Here is a 7,935-nt window from a genome sequence, read left to right as displayed (position 1 = left end):
CCTCTATTTCATGTTATTTTTGACATCCTCTCCCGTAACTTTAATACAGAGCTCTTACATACCAATAATAAATATCTCGAGTAAATTTTTGATAAATATTTAAACAGATAATACCAGAGAAGGTGGACAAATATATAACACGTGTCAAAAAAGTTCAATCTTAATACTAATCCACGGGAGTGACCCCTTCCTTTCTTGGGGGAAATTTCTTTGAAGTTCAGTGGAACTTCCTGTGCAAATGTCCCATCTTTTTGCTGCTCTCTAGAGACAGGATGATAGCAAGTTTTACTCCCAAATCTTTAAATCTACAGTTTATACTGAAAAACTAAACTATGTAAAATTCATCAGTCACCTCATAAACATTAAGATACCTTGGGAAACTCATACAAAAGTAATGGTTTAAACATGACTTCAGACTTAGTAAATCATCCTTTTAGTTTTGCAAAACAAAGTAAAACATCCATTATATTTAAAATCTCTATTATATCAAATGTGGGGCACATCAGACAACTGAAATGTCACCAGCCACAAGCAGCCCATGAAGAAGCGTGTGTGTTGAGCGTCCTGCTGGCAGAGGTGTATGGCCGCTCCATCTCTGAGTACATTGCACAGCTTGTACCATTTACATGTCACCACCTTAAGGCAGAGCTCTCATTCCCCTTCTTAAGCAGGTAGTTGGAATCACGTGGAGCTGTGAATTACACAATCCATTAACAGCTTCTCCTCGCCCTACAGGGAGGCGACTCCCATTGTTCTCAACGAACAGCTGCATGCAACAGAACTCCATGCCCGGGAACCAAACGAAGATGGAGCCAAATGACAGTAACCGCCATCATCTGAGCCGTAGACACGCCGAAGTCCTACCACGAAGTAACCACCACCACCTGAGCCGTAGACACGCCGAAGTCCTACCACGAAGTAACCGCCACCACCTGAGCCGTAGACACGCCGAAGTCCTACCACGAAGTCTACAGGGGGGAAATTATGAGCTTCTGATAATATTTTATGCGATTCTTTTATACATAAAGGAAAGTCATCTGCTGACTGATGAACTTAGGCAGCACCTACCAGCATAATCCCAATGTGCCTTTAGCAGCAATATAATTATGAACTTCATATGGTTGCTTCGTCATGCAGAGAAGTCACATATATTTGCTGTAACTTTATTAACAGCCATTTCCTTTAATAAAACTAAATAAGCTGCTATAGTGTTTATCGAGTTGTAGATGAGGAGTACCTATAACTTCTCCCACTTTAAAATTTCTCTTGACTACTCACAGATGCGAGGCCTGAAGACTAGATGAAGTTGGTGGCTTTATTTTATACTTCAAGGAGAGTCACTAATTGTTAAACTTTTGATTTAATGACACATTTAATGCTTTAATAATTTACCCATATGTAACTAGTATTAACGTTGTAAATGTGTAATGTTTCACACCTTTCTATGCACAAACTACCCATGTACACCACACGCACACACACACACATGCACACACATGCACAATTTTTAATTAAGCCAATGTTTTCTAATCTGGTCTTTTGTCCTAAAAAAAATTATGAACAATTTTCCATGTCAACAATATCTGTGTACTTTAGTGAATGCCATCCTGAGATGCCAGAGTGAGTGATCAGTATGAGGAGAGATGAAACGGGTCAGCGGCAGAGGCTGCAAAATCCAAGGACAGTGCCAGGCATGCAAGCGTTGTGCAACATGGAGAGCAGGTCAAAGCAGCAGGGACGGGGAGTCCATTTAGCCAGTGCCACGGTGCCAGAATAATCAACCACATGGGAAAGATGCTAGACTCCTACATCATACCACATGCAAAAAGAAATTCTGGGTGAATGAGAGATATACATTTAATATTAGAATGTGTGTAATATCAGAATAAAATGTACCGAAGTATTGCCTTCATGTTGAAATGGGAGAAAATTTTACGATGGCACAGGAGTTATGAAACACATTAAAAAAAGGAAAAGAATTACATGCTGATAAGTCAAAGTTACCACGAAGCTGTGGAAAAAGATAGATTGGGGGAAAACATGTGTAACACACATGGCAGAAAACTGGCAGTAACCTGCATCTACAACAAGATCGCACAAATTAATAAGATTTAAACGATGAAAAAAATGATATGTGTACACGATTCCCAGTGAAAGACACAGAGCTTGCTGACGTACACACGGAAAGGTGCTCAAACTCACTGCAAGTCACGGCACCGCATGCTGAATAAATACTGAGATGCCATTTATTTACGACTCAAATCCAGGGGAAAAAAGTTGTAAAATGATGACATTGGTGTCAGCAACATATTGGGTGTGGAGTTAGCCCTATAACACATTGCTTGTTATGGCAACAATAAGAACTAATTGCACAATAATAAAATAAAACTACACATGCCCACTGACATCAGGAATCCCATCTTAGAGAATACAGCCTATGGCAATAAAACCAACAGCACTAAGGCGATATGTATGTGCTTGGTAGCATTGCTATACGTAGTGGGAAAAAACCAACAACTGAATGTTCATCAGTAGAAAAATGATTGAAGTATATCACGTAAGGAAACACTTTTTATTAAAAGTTTATGATTTTTTATTAAAATGTTTATTTTTTATTAAAAGATGAAACTATAGAGTTATATGTACAGTATGAGTGTATAGTGTGAGTACAGGAGTGATAGATAATAGGTAGATAGAGAGAGAGATAGATTTGTGAAAGACTACACAATAAAATATGTAAGGAAGACTTGACTCAAGGACAATGGAGAGAAGACATCAAATTTTCCTTAATATCTATTGCATATTGTATATTATTTTGTAATAAAAACACTTCAAAATATTTAAAAAATTATACAGCACAGGAGATGATTTAAAAGACCACGGTGCAGTTTTTTAATGTTCTTTGAGCTCAATGACGAACCAATTACCATGTCTTTATGCAGCAAGTATTACTAGACAGCTACCTCAAACCAGGTATATTGTTCTAAGTGTCTAAAATACATCAGTAAAAAAACTAAAGGTCTCTAATCGCACCACTCTTACAGTCTAGTGGGGAAGGACAAACAAGGAGTAATCATCATTTTAAAAAGGCAAACTATGAAGTATGCGAGGAGATAATGTGCTTTGAAAACAACAGTGCAGGTGAGGGCTCAGGAGGCTGCAGAGTGGATGGGAACCCTCCCAGAAGAGGGCACAGCATGGAGCTGAGAGGGCACAGCATGGAGGGAGGGCTCAGGAGGCTGCAGGGTGGATGGGAGCCCTCACAGAAGAGGGCACAGCATGGAAGTGAGAGAGCACAGCATGGAGGGAGGGCTCAGGAGGCTGCAGGGTGGACAGGAGCCCTCCCGGAAGAGGGCACAGCATGGAGGTGATAGGGCACAGCATGGAGGTGAGAGGGTACAGCATGGAGGGAGGGCTCAGGAGGCTGCAGAGTGGATGGGAACCCTCCCAGAAGAGGGCACAGCATGGAGCTGAGAGGGCACAGCATGGAGGGAGGGCTCAGGAGGCTGCAGGGTGGACGGGAGCCCTCCCAGAAGAGGGCACAGCATGGAGGTGACAGGGCACAGCATGGAGGGAGGGCTCAGGAGGCTGCAGGGTGGATGGGAACCCTCCCAGAAGAGGGCACAGCATGGAGCTGAGAGGGCACAGCATGGAGGGAGGGCTCAGGAGGCTGCAGGGTGGATGGGAACCCTCCCAGAAGAGGGCACAGCATGGAGCTGAGAGGGCACAGCATGGAGGGAGGGCTCAGGAGGCTGCAGAGTGGATGGGAACCCTCCCAGAAGAGGGCACAGCATGGAGCTGAGAGGGCACAGCATGGAGGGAGGGCTCAGGAGGCTGCAGGGTGGACGGGAGCCCTCACAGAAGAGGGCACAGCATGGAAGTGAGAGAGCACAGCATGGAGGGAGGGCTCAGGAGGCTGCAGGGTGGACAGGAGCCCTCCCGGAAGAGGGCACAGCATGGAGGTGATAGGGCACAGCATGGAGGTGAGAGGGTACAGCATGGAGGGAGGGCTCAGGAGGCGCAGGGTGGATGGGAGCCCTCCCAGAAGAGGGCACAGCATGGAGGTGACAGGGCACAGCATGGAGGGAGGGCTCAGGAGGCTGCAGAGTGGATGGGAACCCTCCCAGAAGAGGGCACAGCATGGAGCTGAGAGGGCACAGCATGGAGCTGAGAGGGCACAGCATGGAGGGAGGGCTCAGGAGGCTGCAGAGTGGATGGGAGCCCTCCCGGAAGAGGGCACAGTATGGAGGTGAGAGGGCACAGCATGGAGGGAGGGCTCAGGAGGCTGCAGGGTGGACGGGAGCCCTCCCAGAAGAGGGCACAGCATGGAGGTGAGAGGGTACAGCATGGAGGGAGGGCTCAGGAGGCTGGAGGGTGGACGGGAGCCCTCCCAGAAGAGGGCACAGCATGGAGGTGAGAGGGCACAGCATGGAGGGAGGGCTCAGGAGGCTGGAGGGTGGACGGGAGCCCTCCCAGAAGAGGGCACAGCATGTGCAAAGGTCTCGGGCATCTGAGAAACAGCAGATGCAGGGAGTGAGATGAGACAAGGGGAGGAGAAGGGGTCCGAAGGAAGAGGGTCTCAAGGGCCATCATAACCTACAGCTTTTCTCTGCGTGAAGCTGGGGGCCGTGCCAGGGTTTTGAGCAGAGAAGTGACAAGGTCTGACACCCACTGTTGTGTTCAAAACAGGCCATGTGGGGGAAAGCACAGGAGCAGGAGGGCCTGTTGGGGATCCCTGCAGTGGAGCAGGCAGAACAAGGGTTCCTGGTGACCCAGGGCTGAGAGGTCATTGGACGATTCCAGTCCATAGCACGCTGCTTAGTTGGAGCTCGGTATTTTCAAGAAGTTTGCTATTGATGTGGTATTAGTCTGTTTTTACACTGCTATAAAGATACTACCGAAGACTGGGTAATTTATCAACAAAAGAGGTTTAATTGACTCACAGTTCCACATGGCTGGGGAGGCCTCAGGAAACTTACGATCATGATGGAAGGGGAAGCAGCCCTTTCTTCACAAGGTGGCAGGGGAGAGAAGAGTGAATGAAGGAACTTCCAGCCACTTATAAAACCATCAGCTCTTGTGAGAACCCACTCACTATCACGAAAACAGCATGGGGGAAACCCCATGATCCAATCACCTCCCACCAACACCTGGGGATTACAAGTCAAGATGGGGTTTGGGTGGGGCCACAAAGCCTAAACATATCAGGTGTTTAATGGCTAATATTTAAACAACAGTAATGTTTATTTATTTATTTAATGACGTTGTATCCTTATAAACAGTGGTTAAAGACCAAAAATCACTCTCTGGAGCACCAGTTTTAATAATCTCATTTATTCTACATATATATCATGATTTATTCAACCAAGTACTTACATAGATTGCTTCCAAATTTTGCAGTTATAAAGAGTGTTCAAATAAGCAGCCTTACAGAGTCATCTTAGAATGTTCCGCTGATCGGTTCTTTAGAATGCATTGCTAGAAGTGAATCACGGAGCATGTTCATTTTAAGGCTTTTGACCATTCTGCCGAATTGCCCTCCAGGAATTTTCTCCTGATTTGCAGTCCCACTAGCAGTCTGTTGCAAGAGGGTACATTTCCTCCCTAGCAATGGGTGTTATTATTATGGTTATTCTTTTTGATCTCTGCCAATCTGATTGGGGAGAAGGAAGTTTTCTAATTTGATAAATCGTGTGTGTATTAATGTTGGCTTACTGCACAAGTAAATTGATCAACAAGAAAGTAACTTAACTCAATAGAGAAAGTGACCCACAGCCACAGCAAACTTACAAAAAAAAAGTTTCAATTCTCTTATGCCTCTAAATGGACCCTGCTGACAGGCATGCACGCTTTACACGTACTTATAGTCATAATGTAGTTACAATTTTACATGCGGTTTCTTCTTCCTGGCACTTGGCATCTTATAAACATTTTCTTCATTGCTATGTAGTATTCCAAATTATAACTGTAACGGTTATGCGATACGTAGTAATTGACTAAATTGTGTACTTTAGGAACCTCTGATGATGATCAAAGAAAAGGAGGGGAGAAGGCCTGTCCCTCAGAGCTGGACTTGCTGTCACCTCTGTGGAGTTTACGAGGGACATGAGAAGGAGACGCATGCCTAACTATGTGAGCCTTGAAAAGAAAGTCAAAGGTAGAGAAACAGAAAAGCAGACATCACACAACATGGGTAATTTAGAAAATACAAACAAAATTAGTATTCAGAGAGAGATCCAAGAAGCGATTGCATCCAGAAAATAAAAATTGTAAAATATGAACGTGACCCAGAGGCTAACAAAGACCTATTAAAAATTAAAAATATGATCAATAAAATAATAGAAGTGTTGGAAGCCAAAATTGAACAAAATATTCAAAAACAAAAAGTAAGATAGGAAATATGACAGAAAAAATAAAATCAGAAAGGCTTAATCATGGAAGTCCAAACGAGAATTAAAATGTTGCAATAAGGAGACAAGAGATAAATAAAAAGGAGAAATTATCAAAGAAATAGAGAAGAATTTTTCTAGAGTCAAAGAACAAAGCTCCTTTCATGTTGAAGTTTACCAAATGCTGAGTGTGATGATTAATTTTATGTGTCAACCTAATGCCTGCTGAGCCACAGGCATTTGGTCCAATGTTATTCCGGATGTTTCTGTGAGGGCGTTTTCAGATAAGATTAACATTTACATCGGTGGACTCTGAGTAAAGCAAATTGTCCTGCCTGATGTGGGAGGCCCTCATCCAATCAGTTGAAATCGTGAAGAGGAAAAATCCGACCTCCCTTCACCAAGAGGGATTCTTTATCGTTGTAGGGAGAGAAAAACAAAGCTCTGATAAAATGGGCAAAGATTCCAAGTTTATGGTAAGTAAATGGTAGGACCAGTGAAACAGGAGGTGGGGTGAAGGAGTCAGAAAGCTGGTAAAATTGTAAAATTGCCACAATCTGGAAGTGAGGTGGGACCTTCCTACAAATCAGTGTGAAGACCCTTAGTCCTCCTTGTGGAGGCCTCAAAAATGTTCCCTGAGCCCAAACTCTTTCTCAGAGGCACCTGTGATAGTGCATGTCATCTTGTGTGTGTGAGAGAGAGAAAAGGAGAGAGAGTGCAAAAAATCCAGCACATCCTACAATCAACATAAATTTATATGACAAAAGGGGAGAGTACGATTGAGACAAATAAACCAAGTCTAACTTTTCCAGACCTGTTTTTTTGCCTGTGACCTTCTGAACAGGGGACAACGGCAGAACAAAGGACTATGCAATCACTGGAATTCCTGACCAAGCTCACATTCTAGGACTCAAACTGAGATTGCATCAGTGCCTTTCCTCTGGAGGCTACGCTAACAGAGCTAGTTACATCCTTCACCCCAGACAGCTCTGGAGGAGACACAGTTCATGCCGGCAGTGGTCCCACGGTTCTCCTCCAAGTCAATGCTATGACACAATCTAAGATACAGAGGACCCAATATTTACCCAGTAACAAGCTCCTGAGGACCACCAATGAGGGCTGAGCTATGCCGATAAGGGAGAGAGAAGCCAGCAAGCCAAAAACTCATTTTAAGACATTAGAGGAAATAATCCAGTGAAGCACGCCCACAGAAAATAGGCAGAAGGAAGTTGAGAAGGAAAACAGCATGCGTGGATGAGTTAGAAAGCAGACACCAACAGAGAGGACCACCAAAGCCAATAGCTCTTTCTTTGAGAAACTGATAAAACTGTGAAACCGTTGCCAAAATGTAGAGAGAGCACAAATAACCAATGATAGAAAAAATGTGAGGAGGCATCACGGTAGATTACAAGACATCTGAAGATACTAGCTCAGGTCATGATGCCAGCACACTTGAAAACGTGGACAGAAGGAACAAAACCCTATGGAATAATACATCTGCAACAAACTGACTTGAAAAAATAAAAAGTCTGAATAATTAAACAAC

This window comes from Pan paniscus, chromosome 5, assembly GCF_029289425.2.
Source record: "Pan paniscus chromosome 5, NHGRI_mPanPan1-v2.0_pri, whole genome shotgun sequence".
Taxonomy (NCBI): Eukaryota; Metazoa; Chordata; class Mammalia; order Primates; family Hominidae; genus Pan; species Pan paniscus.
This window is presented reverse-complemented; position numbering follows the sequence as displayed.